Source organism: Musca autumnalis, unplaced genomic scaffold (assembly GCF_047663935.1).
Source record: "Musca autumnalis isolate F117 unplaced genomic scaffold, ASM4766393v1 scaffold_4, whole genome shotgun sequence".
Lineage (NCBI taxonomy): Eukaryota > Metazoa > Arthropoda > Insecta > Diptera > Muscidae > Musca > Musca autumnalis.
Window position 1 is genome coordinate 196,837,497 of NW_027411977.1, and position 18,539 is coordinate 196,856,035.

The 18,539-nt window shown below is 38.0% G+C and overlaps 1 long non-coding RNA gene across 1 annotated transcript in view; it reads right to left on the bottom strand.

Annotated features, from left to right (window-relative positions):
- The window catches only part of LOC141400970 (uncharacterized), a 449,243-nt gene extending 447,922 nt beyond the window's left edge, over positions 1–1,321 (bottom strand). Inside the window, exons 1-3 of the long non-coding RNA XR_012412248.1 lie at positions 1,186–1,321; positions 1,072–1,114; positions 541–1,017 (exon numbers count right to left, since the gene is read on the bottom strand). This is a non-coding gene — a long non-coding RNA (uncharacterized lncRNA). The remainder of the gene's footprint in view (positions 1–540; positions 1,018–1,071; positions 1,115–1,185) is intronic.
- Positions 1,322–18,539: the final 17,218 nt, after the last annotated feature.

The following is an 18,539-nucleotide window of genomic DNA, read 5'->3' on the forward strand; positions in this document are numbered from 1 at the left end:
GTAAGTTGATGTTCATGTGGAAAGAACTGTATAATCAGTAAATGATTTCAGGTTTAAGGCGTATTTTCGATTGCCAAAGGATGCCGTAGTTTACAACATTGTGGAAACGTTAAAGGATGACTTCAAAGTTACAGATCAACAGCAATACCCCCACTTTTAAAAGTGTGCGCAGCGTTGAGATTCTTTGCGGACGGAAGTTTCCAAAAGTCCCATGGCAATGATTTCAACAATTGCATGGGTCAATCTACATTGTCGAGCGTATTGAAGGAAGTTTTCCACTTGATAGAGGACAAATTGTGCCAAAATTGGATCTTTCGAAGTTGACGGAGGAGGAAAAAAGACATAATAAAAACCATTTTTATTCAAAAACGAAATTCCCTGGTGTAGTTGGCTGTATAGATGGAGGATGTTCCTCATTTGTACTTAAACTGAACCTACTGTATTTGTCACCAAATTCATTTGCAAAAGATTTGCTGCTGTCCACACCAAAGGCGATAAACCTCCACTCTTCATCCGCTGTGGCTTTGGTTTCACCAAAACTCCCGAACTCCTCGGGCTAAGTTTGGATTTTCACTCAGTTTATCAATTAATATTTCGAACTGCTGCTTTATCGTTATTTTCACCATATTGATACACAAAATTAATTAATGATGCAAAGAATCAATAATTGTTAACAAAATGTTTATTTTTCCTTCTATTTTACTTCTTGTTTCTTCGAAAATGTTCACTGCAACTGAAAATTTGTGGTTGCTGAAAAACAGCCGCTTCGTCAACTGAGATTCGCAACTTCAGTTGAGAGTTGCCATACGTGGATCAATTTTGACAACTGGCAACGCCACTCAACGATAATTGTTATCGATGATCGACCCCTTAGATGCAAGTTGCTCCCATAAACGATTTGAATATGCCCGAGCTTCAGGACAACTAAATTTTCCTTTGGCCAAAGATGGGTGTTGGGACATGAATTCTGCCATAATCGCTTTTTGTTTAAAATTTATTCTGTTTACTTTTGTAGTCCTAAAAAATAACAACTTCAATTTTGTTTTCATTGTTTTTCGCAGAAATACTTACATGTTCTTCTTATTTCCTTAAACGACTGCAAACACAAATTTTCCTAAATTGAATACGAAAATTATTTTTGTTTCAGTTTTGATATTATTTCTCAACACAATTTTTTATTCTTACTTTGTTCAGAAATCTTCACATTTATTAACTAATTTATCTGTTTTTTGCATAAACGAAAGCAAGATTCAATTTGCACATTACTTTTCTTGCATTTACTTTCCTTTTGCTTGTTTACGATTGGTAATGTAGCAACGAGAAATGTCTCGCAGAAAATTTATCGATAACTCGATAATTTTACTCGATACCGAATGTTATCATACCAACTATGGGTACTCTGTTCGAAAAAACTCGATATCGACTCACATAATTAGGCCCCTGACTTGACAATCTTACAGGTATGTGATGGAAAACGATTCGACTCGTTTTGCCATAAATCGAAATCATATATGTATCTCTAATTTTGGTGAATATTTCAATCAAATTGAAAATGGATTTTAAAAATATTATTCAAATAAGGGGCGTTTGCGAAGCAAAACTATCAGGTATGTGAGAATTTCGAATCGATTTGGTATGAAAACGATTTGTCCAAAACGATTGAATTGTATTTAGATGTGATGGGAACCGCATCGAATTTCAATTCCACGTTTCAATTTCATTAAATTCCCACATACAAAAAACGGACTAATGATCCCGAATCTCCAGCTGAAAGCGACATGAAAGTCTTTTTGTTGTTGCGAAGGCAAAAACCGAATAAAATTTAATGGAAAATAAAATAAATGTGTGTTCTTATTTAAATTGGCCTATATGAGAGCTTAGTGAGGAAATTCTTGTGCTATTACATGATGAGAACTACAAACAGCGCATAACAGCGGGTGTCTTCACCAATTTGGAGAAAACGCAGATGTTAAAAGTATATTTTTTGTTCTGTGTTTTTTTAACCAAAATATTCCAAAAATAAGGAAAATAAATGTTAATTTATCTTTTTATTACCGTTCTTATATTTCAAACTTTGCCTCATAAAAAATCTATACAAATTTATTACATCGTTTTTCAATCGACCACAAAAATATGACCGTTTTCAAAACGAGAAAAATAAACGATTATCGGATTGCATCACACGTCTTTTTGATCAATTTTTCAATAGAACAAAATGGAGTATGAAACCGATATCGAAAACAATTCGATGTCGGAAAATGTACATGCATCACACCTACAGTCGTTTTTGACTCGTTTTGAGCTCGAAGTCGATTTTCATCACATACCTGTATATACATATATCATCAAAGGCACTCCGATTATATACCATTTCGATTCTGCAAATCGAGTCGGTCTTATCAATGACTGCCACTAGAAGCTAGGCGACATCACTGTCGTCAGTTGCTTTACAAATGACTGAAAATGTGCGAAGAATTCGGGTATGTTCTGGCATTCACCTCTGCACCTCACGTGTATCGAACACACCTAAAGCACTATAAAAGTCGGCGATATCATGCCCCTATGACTTAAATTTGATTTACAATTTTCTACTTTATTGTCGTCGAAGAAACATTCTTCCAGACCAGTTTTCGAACATTTATGATACATGTGGTCAACTATGGTGGATATGTGTACATTTTTTATTATAATTGGGATATTTTCCGAAAATATGACACACCGTCAAGTTTCTTCTTGAGAATGTTGGCATAGTATAGGACTCTCAAAAAGTAAATAGTATGGATCTGCAATACGAACACATCAGAAGTTACCTCAACATATAAAAAGAAAAAATTCAAACCTATTCAGATGATCGCTAGTGTACATACATATAATATATTAATACCCCGTTTATATATAACCAGATTTAACAAACCGACTGGGTTTTAAATGTCAATTCCATTGCTTATATTTCAAACAAATCTTTATAAAGAAGGTTAACCCTGCAAAAAGCTCTAATATAAACAGCATATAATATTATTAATACATATTAATATTATTAAATGTTAGGATTCTAAATTTTTTTCACTCTATATTCGATCGAATTAAAAATACCCCTCCACATCATAAAAATCAAGGCGAATTTAACAAGGTGATCATCCAATAGTTGACGTTAGGTTGTAGTCTTCATTTGCTGTCAATTTTTTTTGCGCGAAATATCCACAAAAGTTAGAAGAAAACGTTAAAATATTATTCGCGAAGCTTAAACAAAGATGTTGTACACAGATATTTTTTATAGAAGCGAAACATTTGTTACTTATTTTTGATTAAACATATGTTTTGACAGCAAATGAAGACATAGGTTGCTATTATTGTATCACCTTCTTTCTTACACCATGATAAAAATGCTGAAAAAAAAACATTCAACCAATTTGTCGAATATTACACCACGTTTACATTAGAACTTGTCGGGTTATGAGAATTTATACGTTTACCAATGGATTTGACAATAAAAATCACTGGAATAAATAAAAAATAAAATAAATATATTGTTTAAACAACTTTAATTTATTAGTGGCGAAAAAAAATTGGCGATGTTTACCAAGGGGTAAGGCAGGAAAGACTACAGTTTCAGATCTCGCCCGGATCTTCATAAATTCCCTTGTTTCTTGTTTTTCAACAAGAAACATTTAATACTCAAGTGTCAATTGCTAGCTCAAATAGATACCTGCGCAAAGAAACACTCTGATCGAGAATTTTTTTGGCACTACCTGAACTCGAGGAACTTCACTTGCAAAAAAACCCCAAATCTTTCCCACTGCTATGCGTTCGTCGATTCTTAACGAAAAAACACATGACTAATTTGTTGGAATTGCATACTACAGCAATAAACAACATTTCGACGGTGTCCGGTCTCACAATTAGAAGGGTTGGCGTTTTTTATTTGGGATGACGACTTCTATTTTGTTTTTCAAAATAGTCAGGCTTAATCCCATAGTCGTTGTTTTAATATTTTATTAAAACAACTTTAATTTATTACTGGGGAAAAAATTCTCGATGTTTACCAAGGTGTAAGGCAGGAAAGACTACAGTTTCAGATCTCGCCCGGATCTTCATAAATTCCCTTGTTTCTCAACAAGAAACATTTTATACCCAAGTGTCATTTGCTCGCTCAAATAGATACGTGCGCAAAGAAACACTCTGATCGAGAATTTCTTTTGCACTACCTAAACTCGAGCAACTTCACTTGCAAATAAACCCAAATCTTCCCCACTGCTATGTCGATGGTCAGACTAGCACGATTTCAACATGGCGACGTCAAGTTTATAGGCGAGGGGTATGAAGTAGTGAAACCCATGTACATGGTTTTCTGTGTTTGTTGTGTTGCCTCTTCTTGTTGTTCGTTGCAAGATTTTTTCTTCCATTTTCTTTCATTTTTATTTTCTCAAGCAAACGTTAAGAACAAAGCAAGCATAAAAAGATTTAATAAAAACATTAAATTAATGAAATAGTGAAAATTTAAAATTTAACTATGTATTAATATTAATTTAATTATAAATGTTAATTATTTTGTGCTGTTTTTAGTTTATTTATGTTTGTTTTGTTTTTATTGGTATGAGAAACACAACAAACGCGAATGGTAAAATAAAGAGGACACGAAAAAATCTGAAATTTCACGTTAACGTGTGTGGACACTAACGAAACTTGAAAAGAAATTTTAACGAAACTGGTTTCAAGAAACCTTGCTAGTCTGACCATCGACTATGCGTTCGTCGATTCTCAACGAAAAAACACATAACTAATTAGTTGGTATTGCATACTACAGCAATAAACAACATTTCGACGGTGTCCGGTCTCACAATTAGGAGGGTTGGCGTTTTTTATTTGGGATGACGACTTCTATTTTGTTTTTCAAAATAGTTAAGCTTAATCCCATAGTCGTTGTTTTAATATTTTATTAAAACAAGTTTAATTTATTAGTGGGAAAGAAATTGGCGATGTTTACCAAGGGGTAAGGCAGGGAGACTATAGTTTCAGATCTCGCCACAAATCTTCATCAGTTACCCATTGGTAAACATCGCCAATAAATTATGGGATTAAGCCTGATACTGGATACTGGTTCCCCAATTTTTAGTAAATCTTGATCCTTCGTTGGAGGATGTTTTTGGAGTTTTTTGTTAAATTGGACCCAACAATTTTATGGGGGTTGATATCAGGATGTTGGCCCGATGTATTTAAGAGTTTTGTGTTGTTATACTACATCGGTAATTTACATAAATAAGATTAACATGTCATGATCTGGTCTTTGGAATGGTGGTAGTTGACATTATACGGCGTTTATATTATAGTTTTTTGCAGGGTTAACCTTCTTTATGAGGATTTATTTGAAGTATATACAATGGAAATGACATTTGAAACCCAGACCCACTGGGTTAACCTTGTTATATATAAACGGCCTATTATGTGTGTTCGTTTACTCAAAATTTTTACGAATTGTTACTGGATGTTGTTCGTTTACTCTACAGTACAATGCAAAAGACCTTAGTCGCTTACAAGAAGTTACTGGACTTGTACAACTTTGTACAAATTATCGAGTAAACGAACACACCTATTGTTAGAGCTTTCGGGATCGATTTTTCAGACTAATGACTATTAAATATTTCTTAATTATGTCAGTGGGGATGTCTTCCCAATTATTATTATATCCGTGAACCCAATTTCGCATACTATTTGCCATGGTAAAGAATATAGTACCCAAATATACGGTATTGCAGCGGTTTAATTTCCATATTTGATGAGTTTTATTGGATTTGGCGCAATTTTTTGGATTTATAATGATAGCAGAGGATAATATCTATCCATTTAGTAAAAATTAAATCATATTAATACCATTGAGAGACGAAATAGTGCTCTGTCGTAGGTCGTTTCAAACTACTACACGGGTGTCAATTTTTTCCATATACTTTCCAGAGGTATTTCGATGTTTTCAAAAAAATCGGACTGTTTTGCATTATTCCATTATCCTACAATACTCAATATGAGTCAAATATTCATTCTTTGCATACTTGCCTGTGGCCGATTCGTAATTGTTTATTGTTATGCTAAGTTTACATTTACGAAATCCACTCGATTTCATCTGTCAATTCCATAGCTCAGACGTCAAATGAAATCTCATCTGAAATCCATTGGATTTCATTTGACGTTTAACCTATGGATTTGACAGATGAAATAGAGTGGATTTCGTAAATGTAAACATAGCATTAATCTGTCCCATGCTTTTTTTACCTGTCTGAAGACCCTCAAGTACGGCTTTTATTATCACAGAACTTTATCACATTCAATACTGTTAGTCCATTATTAGCCGCAAAAGTCATAAAAATGCATAATGACCGCAAAAATTTGCAAAAATTTTATAGTATGATTTTTCCCGTTGCAATACATTTATTGTCACCCCAAGTAGTAGTTAATTCTTATTTTTGACCGTATTTTTTATAAATCGCAAATAACCTTTTGCATATTTTGACGCAATATTGTTGTAAGGACCTATAGCAAGAGATTTTCACAAAAAACGTATAGTTTTTATATAATTTGTTGCCATAAACGAACAATTAATATGAAATTTTCTACAATTTTGGTTTTTGTAATACATTTGTTGCCTAACTGTATGTGTTTTTTCGTTGAGAATCGACGAATGCTAGCAGTGGGAAATAAAATATTAAAACAACGACTATGGGTTAAGCCTGACTATTTTGAAAATCAAAATAGAAGTTGTCATCCCAAATAAAAAACGCCAACCCTCCTAAAATAAATATTGTTATGTTTGGTTTACATTCGGCGTCGTTTCGTGATTTCGAAGGTGTTTCGTGATTTCGTGCGGAATCAGGCGACATTTATCATGATTTCGCATACAAAAATGAAATCATCTCATTTCGTGATTTCAGCGAAATCAACATCCAAATCACAGTACACATGATATACAACCCTGTTTTTGCCTATAAAAGTACCAAAAGTTGCAACACTTTTCACGTATCACAATTAACAAGGTAGATGGTCAATTGTTGCAACAAAAAATTTTAGTATCAAAGTTTGTAAAAATGTGAAAAAAATATTAAATTACCTTGTTACAATGCTATTTTTCATTGTGTTCCCGTAATGGTAGAAAAAAGGGGCGAATTGTCAAAAATTGCTTCCCCATACAAATTTCTTAAAAAATACGGGAACGGCGAAATGACGGAAATTGCAAAAACTGCAGCTGATGTGTCAAATTCAACGTATCAACGTATTAATATTATGATGTCTCAATGATAAAATCATTTTTTATTTTTTCATTTATTAGTACTATACACAATATATTGATAATTTTACGATAATTTTCGAAATAAAGTTGTAAAGTTCGATATTGTCGTATATTTTTGTTGATTAATTCAATTAACAACAACTTGTTTTGAAAATTCATGTTCGATCAGTTGCGCATATGCATCTACCTTGCTCATTGTGATATGTTTGAAATCCACAAAAAAATAAGTATAAACACCGGGGTGTATTTCAGGATTTCGTGAAATCCAATGGATTTTGGAACTTGGCATTATACAGTGAGCGTCAAAATAAACTTTACGCCTCTTAACATTTTGTTGATTGCATTAGCTGTGTTCCAGAACTAAAAAGTTTTTACAATTTTTACGACTTTTACACATTTTACTCGAAAAACCGTTCCCGTACACAAAAAAGTTGTTAAATGTTCTCTTCTCTTTAAATAAAAATGGCGTTGTATGGCGCTCTCTTTAAAAACTTTTTACTCGACAAATTTGAGCGTGTGAGAAATAGTAACATGGTTTGCGGCGTCTGATTGGCTGGTACTCCGACTTTGACATTTCTTTTAGCTGACGTTTTTTCCATTTTTGCGTTCCCGATTTTTTTGAAAAAACTTTTGTGTGAGAACTATTTGTCTCTTTCTCTTTTACGAGTTTTACTATTAATAAGTACGGGAACAAAGGTTTTTGTCGAATTTTTTCGGCAAGTACTCTATTGATTTGATGTCTAGAGACTTCAATGGGTGATCCGATATACATTGGAGTCAAATATAGAAACATGTTATTCATAATTATAGCCGAATGCGTTAGATCCCTGCCCATATGTTACGTAAACCTTTGGTATTAGCCCCATTCCTCCAGACTAGGGTCTTTAATATCGTGTCAATGAAGGTGGAAGATATTGTTCTCATATCCCGGAACCTATAAAAGCTATTTATTCGCACTCCGTTACTGTCATGGACCCCCTGAAGATACAGGATTACACCAAAACACTCTTTAATTTATTGTTTGGAGGCTCGTAAGTGATGAAAATAAGGTCAAAAGCAAAAATATCCATTCATTTTGTTAAAGAAATAAAGCTGAAAACACATACAACGTTTGAGTAAAGGTTTGTGTTGGTCGTTGAGAAAAAAACAACAACAACAGGGCGACGCCGATGCCAAAGTCCAGCGCTTATAGCTGAAAACACATACAACGTTTGAGTAAAGTTTTGCGTTGGGCGTTGACAAAAAAACAACAACAACAGGGCGACGCCGACACCAAAGTCCGTCGTTGATGTGTTTACCGGCATATATTTCAAATGAATTTGAATTTTTCGGCATCATGCCCAACAGTGTAAAAACGGCCAAAACGACACAAAACTTTAAGCTGAAAACAGATACAACGTTTGATTAAAGTTTTGTGTCGTTTTGGCCGTTTTTACACTGTTGGGCATGATGCCGAAAAATTCAAATTCATTTGAAATATATGCCGACAAACAGATAAACGCTGGACTTTGGTATCGTCGTCGCCCTGTTGTTGTTGTTTTTTTTCTCGACGCCCGACGCAAAACTTTAATCAAACGTTGTATCTGTTTCCAGCTTTACCCAAACGTTGTATGTGTTTTAGCTTATCTGTTTGTCGACATATATTTCAAATGAATTTGAATTTTTCGGCATCATGCCCAACAGTGTAAAAACGGCCAAAATGACACAAAACTTTACCCAAACGTTGTATGTGTTTTAGCTTATCTGTTTGTCGACATATGGTCTGTTCCTTTACTTTTAAAAGTGGTAAAACCGGCAAAAGTAGCAAAAGTTGTAATCTGCTTCCATATAAATTGTATAGTGTCTGAAGTAAAGGAACGCTTTTCGAGTAAAAAGTTGTAAAACTTGAAGATTCTTGCACGTAAAGGAACAGAGCTATATATTTCAAATGAATTTGAATTTTTCGGCATCATGCCCAACAGTGTAAAAACGGCCAAAATGACACAACGTTGTATGTGTTTTCAGCTTAAGAAAATTCTTGCGTTTGGCAAAAGTGTAAACTTTATTTTGACGCGTCAAATTTTGGGTTATTTTGGCAATCTTAATTTTTTCCCTAATGAAACGTGGGAAGGGCCTAATATTTTATCTAAAAATTAGAATAATTCATATACTTCGTATAGGCTTTTCATTCTGAAATTTCGTGCATCTTATTTAAAATTCCGTCATTCTACCGATATTCGTCGCTAAAATGTTTGTGTCGATAACTTTTAGTTACAGAATAGCTCTGTCGGTATTTCAACAGAACATTTTCGTTAATTAACGATATCGGTTCGGTAGGAAAAAAGTTACAGAATCCCACTACTGATATCCAATCTCATCGTCACCTACCCTCTTTCACCCAGACCTAGTGTTGCACTCTTCTTCAGAAGATCGAGCAATTCCATGCTCTTAGCATATCCAATTTTGTTCAAAAACTTTTCTGGGAAAACATCTAGTGAGAGTGCGAAAGATTGTGACTTAGTTTACCCAAAGCTGGTAAATTGGAGTCAAAGACCTTACACAAAAGATCTGTGACAATAACTGAATTCAGGTGTTATTACAGGAAAAGTAAACACACATGTAGACTGAGAATTCTTTAAACCCCATTGATGATATATGTATGTATGTATGAGATATTTTCATAGTAAAAAATACATAACGGTTAATGAACTTTTTTCAGATGTTATGGAAAACGAGTCTTCTTTTGGAAAGGGCAACGACATTTTTCAAGAAACTGACATGTAATAACAAGTGATTTGACTCTATTTCACAAAATTGCATTTCAATTCCACCTAAACGATACACCTTTGAATATGTGTCAACAAGCCACGTCATGTTATGTGAATAAATATAACAGATAAAGATTTTTCACACGTCAGTGATCCCCCTAAAGTGGGGTACACATGATCAGTTTTGCTCAGATAATCGGATTGGCCGCTAATTTTTCCAGTCATCAGGCAACCACAAAATACATATTTTGTGGTTGCTTGACAGTTTGACATTTATCGATATTTCCGAAAAATCAACAGTCAAAACTGATCGTGTGTACCCCGCTTAACAACGGGGTGTTAAGCGAACTGTTAAACTTAGTACACACTGACCAACAAAACCGACAGTCATCGGGGTCTATTTCGTTAATATCAAAGTCTAGCTGAATAATTACCTTCCTAATCTCTAAGTAATACTTTTCATATTGTATTTCAGGTATTTTTAGCCAAAAAAAGTTTTTATTTGCCAGAAAATTGTGGTAAAAGTACGTTGACTGTCAGTTTTGAATGATGGTGTGTTCTCCACTTTAAGCTGGGTACACATTGTCAGTTTTGAATGACGATTTTTTGCAGTTATCGATAACTGTCCAACCGTCCAGCAACCACAAACTATTTTGTGGTTGCATGACGAATGACAAAAATGAACGGCCACACTAGCAAGCAACAACAAAGCTGTCATTCAAAACTGACAATGTGTACTCAGCTTTAACCATTGATGTTCTTAAAGCTGGGTACACATTGCCAGTTTTGAATGACAGCTTTGTTATTGCTTGCTAGTGTGGCCGTTCATTTTTGTCATTCATCATGCAACCACAAAATGTTTTGTGATTGCTGGACGGTTTGACAGTTATCGATAATTGAGAAATATCGACATTCAAAACTGGCAATGTGTACCCAGCTTAAGCATAGTACACACGGTCCAACAAAACTGACAGTCATCGAGGTCTATTTCGTTAATATCAAACTCTATCTGAATAATTACTTTCCTAGTCACTAAAGTATACCATAAATGTTGTATTTCAATCATTTTTAGCTAACAAAAAGTTTTTATTTGCCACAAAATTGCCGTAAAAGTACGTTGACTGTCAGTTTTGTTGGACCGTGTGTACTATGCTTTAAGCGGACATCAGACCATCTGCTTTTTCATATGTATGTTGTCACCTTGGGTATACTAATATACAGAACAGCTGATGTCATACATGTGAAAAAGCAGATGGTCTGATGGCGGCCTTGGCAGTGATCTTGTATGTGCATACTGATACGATAGACCAACTTCTCTGTCGGACTTATGAAAAAAATTACAGGTTCTTTAGCACCCATGGACTGAAATAAAGAGAACACACAAAAATCTAACGAAAAAGAAACTTTAACGAAAATGGTTTCAAGAAACCTTGCTACTCTGACCATCGACTTTCTTATTTCTCTTCCATAGAACCTTATAGCTCATTTAGACTAGCAATAATTCCTCGACTGGATTTAATAAATCCAGTACAAATCTCATTGCATTTAGATATACATACAGTTTGGGTGATTAAATGGCAGTCAGGTGATTTTTGTTCATAGCAAAATTACCAAGGTAGATGCATCAGCCCATCTGATCGAATTTTAAACGTCAAAAGAATTTTTTGCAAATTGAATTCGTCTCAAAAAACATAGTACATCAAATTATAAATTTATTGTTTAATACTGAAAATGTTAGCACATTATGCTAGGTGATGGGATGTGCAGTCACTAATTGTGACTGCGTCACTCGGAGATCTTCCTGTCCATTGTGATCATCCAGTAGAAAAGAGCTGCAGGAAAAAGGAGGTGAAAAAAAGGGAGGATAGGGGAAAAAATAAAAAGAGAAAGTTGTTAGCGCAGTGAAAGAACGAGTAGATTACAAGAATGTTTAAGAGTGGAGTGATAGTTTTAGAGTAGGTCCCAATTTACATTAGGCGCGTTTACTTGCGGCAATTGTCAGTTTGTAGGTGAGAGAGGGGGCTGAGAGGCAAAGGGTTACCATATGCCTCACCTCTCTCTCCATCAAACTGACAATTGCCGCAAGTAAACTCGCCTAATGTAAATTGGGACTAGGAAAAAAAAATTATTTTTAATGGTAGGCAGAATAGTTGAATTTATTTACGCGTTCAGGTTGCGCTGCCCAGCCACTTCAGATTTTTGATGATGTTGTAGATTACAGCAGGCTCCAGAGTTGAGTAGAAAGTTAGACACGGTGGGAAGTGAGCACCTACTAACCTATGCCGTCTACCAGCCATTGCTGGACAACGACACAAGATGTGCTCGATCGTCTCTAACTCCTCCTCGTCCTCACAGAGTCTGCAGTAGTCAGTAACATCCTCATCCCATTTGTTGGTATGGACCCTGATGTAGCAGTGTCCAGTAATGACTCCCGTCGTTACTCTAACTTCAGCTTTACTCAGGTTCAGCAGAGAATTCGTTCTTTTGACTGACAGAGACGGCCATATGGATCTTGCCACAATGCACCTAGGTTCATTATGCCACAATTCACTGGCTCTTTCGTCAGAGAACGTTTTAAAATGTTGAAAGAAATGGCAAATGGGTGGTTTGATAGAGTCAGCGATAGCTAGGTCTGTGGACTGCGATCCTCGCCTAGCTAATTCGTCTGCTCTTTGATTACCCAGATAGTCACGGTGTCCTGATACCCAGCATAGCCGGAAGCCGTTAGTTAGCGCTCCCAAGGCTGATCTACACTTAAGGACGACATCGGATTTGATGTTGCAGGATTTGATGGGTTTAAGAGCCGCTTGGCGATCCACAAAGATAGTCACCGGTTCAAAGATTTCTGCATCCAAACTTTTTATACCCTCCACCATAGTATGGAGGGTATATTAAGTTTGTCATTCTGTTTGTAACACATCGAACAAATCATTTGCGACCCTATAAAGTATATATATTCTTGATCAGGATAAAATTCTAAGACGATCTAGCCATGTCCGTCTGTCCGTCTGTCTGTCCGTCTGTCCGTCTGTTGTAATCACTCTAGCGTCCGCAATAATTGAGATAGAGTGCTGAAATTTTGCACCCGAGGGTCTTTTTTCCATAGGCAGGTCAAGTTCGAAGATGGGCTATATCGGTCCACTCTTTGGTATAGCCCCCATATAACGGTAACTCCGAATTTGAGGTATTTTGACGTTCTTCGCCACATTTGCAGACCGAATTAGCTATAATTTTGCACTTAGGGTTCCTAGTGATCAACAAACTTATATCCCAAAGGATATGGGCATAGGTCCATGTTTTGGTATAGTCCCCATATAACGGTACCTCCCGATTTTCGGTATTTTGAGAATTTTAGCCACAATTTTTAACCGAATTATCTGCAATTTGACATTTGAGGTTCTCAGTGGTCATGAAACATCTCCACCAAGCATAGTCAACATAGGTCCATGTTTTGGTATAGCCCCCATATAACGGTACCTCCCGATTTTCGGTATTTTGAGAATTTTAGCCACAATTTGTAACCGAACTATCTGCAATTTGACATTTGAGGTTGTCAGTGGTCATGAAACATCTCCACCAAACATCGTCAACATAGGTCCATGGTTTGGTATAGCCCCCATATAACGGTACCTCCCGATTTTCGGTATATTGAGCATTTTAGTTAAAATTTTTAACCGAAATATCTGTAATTTGACACTTGATGTTCTCAGTGGTCATAAAACATCTCCAACAAAGCATCGTCAACATAGGTCCATGTTTTGGTATAGCCCCCATATAACGGTATCTCCCGATTTTCGGTATTTTGAGAATTTTAGCCACAATTTGTAACCGAACTATCTGCAATTTGCCATTTGAGGTTCTCAGTGGTCATGAATTATCTCCACAAAGCATCGTCAACATAGGTCCATGTTTTGGTATAGCCCCCATATAACGGTACCTCCCGATTTTCGGTATTTCAAGAATTTTAACCACAATTTGTAACCGAACTATCTGCGATTTGCCATTTGAGGTTCTCAGTGGTCATGAAATATCTCCACCAAGCATCGTCAACATAGGTCCATGTTTTGGTATAGCCCCCATACAACGGTACCTCCCAATTTTCGGTATTTTGAGAATTTTAGCTACAGTTGTTAACCGAAATATCTGTAATTTGACATTTGAAGTTCTCAGTGGTCATAAAACATCTCCAACAAAGCATCGTCAAGATAGGTCCATTTTTTGCTATAGCCCCCATATTTTCGGTATTTTGATAATTTTAGCTGCAATTTTTAACCGAACTAGCTGTAATGATCTAGCTACAATTTTGTCTATTCAAAAATAATCGTCAATAAAGGTCCATGTTTTGGTATATCCCCCCATATAACTGTACCTACCGATTTTCGGGAATTTTCAGTGGTCACGAAATTTCTTCACTAAAATTCGTCAACATGGGTCCATTTTTGAGGGTCTACATTGTTTTGATGAAAGTACCCTCAATTTGACTCTTGAAGTTCCCTGGAGCTATAAAACTTTTCCGCCAAAAAATTTAAAGATAGGTTGACTCTTTGATTTAGCCCCGTAGGTGGTACCTTTCACCTACCTTTCTTGGGGAAGAAAGGCCTTGGTGAGTATATTATGAACCCCGAAGGACAGATCCGCCGTGAGTCGAACTTCCGCGTTATGGCGTGATGAAATTTTTGTTAGAGACCCTGTGAGCCATCGGAAAAAGCAACAAACAAAGATATAATGCTAATTGGTGATGGCTTACAGGGTCTCTTGCAAAAACTTCATCACGCCATAACGCGGAAGTTCGACTCACGGCGCATCTGTCCTTCGGGGTTTTTAATATACACACACAAAGGGCTTTCATCTCCAAAAGGAATTATCTCTGCCCCAACATTTGTGTTCACAGTGTAATTTAAGCAATAGTGGAAAGCAGTAGGAGTCTATCCATTGTCGAAAAGTTGTTCCACCTAAAATTGTGAAAGGACCCTAATTATTCCATTTTAATTAATACTATTTTATGGTGGAGGGTATAAAAACTTCGGCCCGGCCGAATTTAACGACTTTTTACTTGTTATCAATTCCGCTGACTTCCAAATCGCGAAGATTTCAGCCTGGAAGACACTACAGTTGCTGTCTAGCCTGTAGGTGTACTCAAGAGATAGCCTTCCACAGTAGACGCCAGCCCCGGTACCTTCCACCATCTTAGAGCCGTCTGTATAGAAAGCCAGACCGTCCATAGGGGGGTTACTGCGGTTCCAGTCATCTCTACTATGTATAACGACGTCTATATCGTCAAATCTCAGGACTGGTGATATATAGTCGCTCAGTTTTCCGCGTTGGTTCACATTTATGCCTAATTCATTCAGGATACAACCATGCCCATAGGCACAATTGCGCCAGAGATCCTGTTCATGCAGCCGTAGGGCACTGCGAGTTGCCTGACACTTAATGCTGAGACTCAGTGGTTTTAAGTTCAGCATTGCGTTCAGAGCAGCCTGTGGTGTGCTCGTTGTGGCTCCAGTTATGAGGATCGAGGCTGCTCTTTGTACCTTGTCGAGCCTACCCGATGTCGATTTTTGGCGCAGTGAGTGCCACCAAACAAGAGAACCATAGGATAAAATGGGTCTAACCACGGTGTTATACAACCAGTGTATAATCGATGGGCTTAGGCCCCAACTTTTCCCAATGGAATTCTTGCATGAATAAAGTGCAGTCAATCCTTTCTTCACCCTTTCCTCAGCATTCCTGTTCCATCGCAATTGACAGTCCAGGATAGTGCCGAGGTACTTTGCCTCGGGCGAGAGCTGAAGCTGCACTCCATCCAGTGTTGGTGGTACAAATAAGCCGAGCTTACGCTTTCTCATGAACATTACCAGTTCTGTCTTGGTTGGGTTTACTCCAAGGCCATTGGCCTTAGCCCAGCGCGACAGCGTCGATAACGCTCCTTGCATAAGCTCCGAAATGGTTGACGGAAACTTACCGGAAATCAGTAGTACAACGTCGTCCGCATAGGCGACAACTTTTATACCTTGATTGTCCAGGTCCGTCAAAATATTGTTTATAACAAGTAGCCACAGTAGCGGTGAGAGCACCCCTCCTTGGGGGGTGCCTCTAGTTACTGTTTTCCTAATTTTTGTCTCCCCAATGCTGGAGTTAATAGTTCTGCTTTCTAGCATATTATTTATCCAGCAAGTTAGGGGTTCAGGTCTGTTAAATTTCTTAAGTGAGAGTTTTATGGACTCAAGTTCTACGTTGTTAAAGGCTCCTTCTATGTCCAGAAAGGCAGCCAAGGTAAAGTTTGAGTTTTCCACATTCCTCTCAATGAAGCCAACCACCTCATGCAAGGCAGACTCCACAGATTTGCCTTTAATATAGGCGTGTTGTGAGCTGCTTATAGAGGCGGTGTCTACATGGCTCCTTATCTCCAAATCGATCAGTCTCTCGAGAGTCTTAAGGAGAAAGGATGATAAACTAATGGGTCTGTAGTCCTTTGGTGCAGAGTGACTAGGTTTCCCCGCTTTGGGAATGTAAGTAACCTTTACCTCTTTCCACAGACCCGGTACATATGATAGCGTCAAACACGCCCTATAGATCTCCTCCAGGAGTTGATATAAAAGCGGCGCTGCAAATTGAAGCATCGCCGGCGTTATACCATCCGGTCCAGGTGACTTATATGGCTTGAAAGTGTTGACAGCCCATTTAATCTTATTTCTGTTAACCACCTTATCAATGAGATCCAAATCCCTAGGCTCTTGAATTTGGAGGTCGTCACATTCATTATTGACGGTGTCCGCATCCTTACAGCGTGGGAAGTGGGTCTCTGCCAGGAGGTTAAGAGTCTCGGTAGCAGAGTCAGTCCACGCACCATCTTGCTTTTTGATACTTCCAATGGATTTAGGGTACGATAAGGAACATTCTTTAGATACCCTCCAATTACATAGGACGGAGTCATCTAGATTAGAGAGGGTTAGGTCGATGACCTCCTCCCTATCCCTAATTTTAAAAGTTGGATCATTACCCCTGTTACATATTCGTAAATTATATGATAAAATAAAGTCGAATATAGACTCACCCCTTTTGTTGGTGTCCTTCCTGCCCCATTGGAAATGGTGAGCGTTTGCGTCGCATCCCAGGATCACGTTACAGGTACCCATCATGTCGTCGAGCAACCGTCGGACATCCAAGTTTGGTTTTTACCTACTATACAAGTCCTCACCTTGTCCCCCTTGGACGCGGCGAAGTTGTCGAAATTGGCATTGATTAGTCCAGAAACCTTACTTTTATAGATATAAGGCTCCTGGACTAAGACAATGTCTAGTTCAGAGGTCGTGAGGGACAAGAGTAGTTCAGCGGCGGCTTTGCAATGATGCAGATTGATCTGCAAAATGCGCAGCCTTTGCCGCTTCCCTACCCTTACTGAGTTTCGTGGGGTGGACTCAGTCGAAACCGAACCCATCCTGAACCGAAATTCAGTTTTCCCTCACGTTCTCTAAGATATAACTCCCCAGGGGGGGTCTACCGCCACTATTGCAACCAAACCACCATCCTCGTTACAGGGTGCTAGACTTATTACAGTCCAGCCCGAGGTTGGGATTTTGCAATCTAAGCATCTTCAGCAGGAGCTCCTTATCCACAGTAGGTGGGGGAATCCACGCTGAAAGGACCTTCCTGGATGGAATATCAGTTAGGGGGACCGCCGCGAGATCAGCTCCTTCCCACAGAGCGCAAAAACCCTCAACTGTCCGAACAAGAAAGTCTCGTGACTTCTTGTTCAGACAATTAATAATTTTGACACCCTTCCGCAAGAAGGCGCTGCCAAATTGTCGGTCCTCCTGATCTTCCGGTCCAAAAACTATGGCAGAACGAAGACCAATTTCAAAAAGCAACCAGTGACTGTCGCTGATTCTACCGTTCGGGTCAGCTCTGTCGATGATTGCCAAATGAAGGTCTTTATCATCTGCCACTGTAACTGGTCTACTGTATGGCTTCTTGCGTCCTTGACCGCGAGCCTTGGGGTTAACTTTTCCAGAGAAGGTGGATGCCTTCTCTGTACTCGGTTGCTTCCACTTGGTAGTACGTTCAACAGCCGCCGCATACGAGGTTGATGGTTCAACCAGCTGAGAAGTCATCGTCTTCTTTGGTGAGGGCTGTGGACCCTCGGAGGAACGAACGCGCTTCACAGATTTATTCTGCGGGGCATTGTTCGTTCCTCCAGAACACGATGTTTCCTTAGCTAGTCTAACCATCTTCCTATTGAGACCAGCATTTCCAGCCGCTTCACTCTTGCATTTCGGAGCAGAATCAGGCTTTGAGTCAGAGTCCTTCATCGGTCGGTCATCACTAGGGATGCCTGTAGGTTTGGGGGTGCACTCAATAGCCTTTTCCTTTACCTGCCGGTTCGGGTTAAGCTTCTGAATAGGTTTAGGCGTAGCACATTTGCCAGAGGCAGTGGGCTTAGCCGACTCCACTACTTTATCCGGGAGGAAGATCCGTTCCACCTGGAGCTCGCGATGAAATTCATGCGGGTAAGT